The sequence below is a fragment of the Nycticebus coucang genome, chromosome 10 (genome assembly GCF_027406575.1).
Source record: "Nycticebus coucang isolate mNycCou1 chromosome 10, mNycCou1.pri, whole genome shotgun sequence".
Lineage (NCBI taxonomy): Eukaryota > Metazoa > Chordata > Mammalia > Primates > Lorisidae > Nycticebus > Nycticebus coucang.
In genome coordinates this window covers 96,016,805-96,018,346 of record NC_069789.1, presented here as the reverse complement: position 1 = coordinate 96,018,346, position 1,542 = coordinate 96,016,805, and the positions used below count along the sequence as shown (strand labels likewise).

General features: G+C 40.6%; 1 pseudogene; it reads left to right on the top strand.

Moving 5' to 3' along the window:
• Positions 1-309: 309 nt before the first annotated feature.
• Positions 310-1,151, top strand: LOC128597641 (RWD domain-containing protein 1-like; annotated as a pseudogene).
• Positions 1,152-1,542: the final 391 nt, after the last annotated feature.

The following is a 1,542-nucleotide window of genomic DNA, read 5'->3' as shown; positions in this document are numbered from 1 at the left end:
AAAAAAAAATTGTTTGTTTCTAGGATGGAAAATATACAAAAAGCAGAGTGAAAACTTTTGAAAACCATCATCTCTTCTGGGACTTCAGCCAGTGTGAGCATTTATATTTCATTGCTTGAGTTTGTGCATAAATCGTCAAGCTGTTGTAATCAGTAGGTTGACTGAAATCATAGTTTGGCTCTGGTGTGGCTGTGTTTTGCAAATTTAAATGTGAAAAACTAGTCTGTCTCTCCCAGCATGGCCCTGGTCACCGGCTGCTGTGTGCTGTCCAGGCATCTGGGTGATCCGTGGACAGCGGCAAGGGTCACAATGACAGATTCCAGCAGAGAGCAGCCCGGTGAGCTGGGTTTCTAGAGTTCATCTACCCCGACTCCTTCACAGCTTGATTACACATTGGTCCAACCCTCCTAATAGACTAGTCTTCCGAAATGTAAATAGACTCTCCCAATACCACATTCTCCTTCAGTAGTGCTTCACTGACAAGGTCCTGCTAATCATTATCAGAAAATCTACCCAGCTTCACTTTTCCTATGACATCGGAGGCTGGAGAAAATGATGGAACTGTCCAGACTGTGTGTCCCTCAAGTTTACACACAGTGAAAAATACCCAAATGAACCTTCCCTTTATGAAATATTTTCCCATGAAAATCTAGAAGATAAATTTTAAATGTCTGAGACATTATTAGCGTTATAGGCTGAAGAGAATCTTGATATGGTGATGATCTTTACTCTAGTGACAGTTGTGCAAGAAAAATTAAATGAAATTGTAGATCAGATAAAAACCAGAAGAGAGGACAAAAGGAAAGAAAAAGGAGAGGCAGAAGAAGCTGAAAAGCAATTTTGCTATGGCACTCCTGGTACTATTGAGACTTTCTTAAATTGGAAGGCCAAGTTTGATGCAGAACTCTTGGAAATTAAAAAGAAATGGACAAAAGAAGAACAAGCAAGGAAAAAAATAAAGTAAGTGGGAAACAGCTATTTGAATCAGGTCATTATCTTGACACTCTGATACCCAGGTCTTGGAGGACACTGGAAACAGTGTGGAGGGAGATGAACCTTTCCTCCAGGAAATAGATGACTTGGAGCTGGAGCGTGATGAGGATGATCCAGACTCCACTCCTGTTGTCCCACGGAGTGACTCCATCAACTAATGTACTGGCCCCGCCTGCAGAGAGGCTTGACTGTCGCAGCGGCTGTGGCTATGCTCAGAGAGTTTTGATTTTCATTTCTTTCTTTCTAAGAAAAAATAATTTTCAGGAGACTAGTCTTCTGATAGCTTTCATCATTGAACTGAACAAACTAACCTTAAAATTAAAAAATTAAAAAACCAATCTGTCAGTTTTGCACCTGCAGAGTAACATTGTACAGGACTCAACTATTGCCTCTACCATTTGGCCAAGGGTAAACTATTTTTCCTTCTTTCCTGAATATTGGAAATTGAAAAGATCTTGGGATTAAAAAATATAAACTCACAGGTCTCTAGACTTGGAAGATCTGTTTCTGGAAGGTCCTCAGGACAGGGATCAGTGTAGTTGGTCTCAG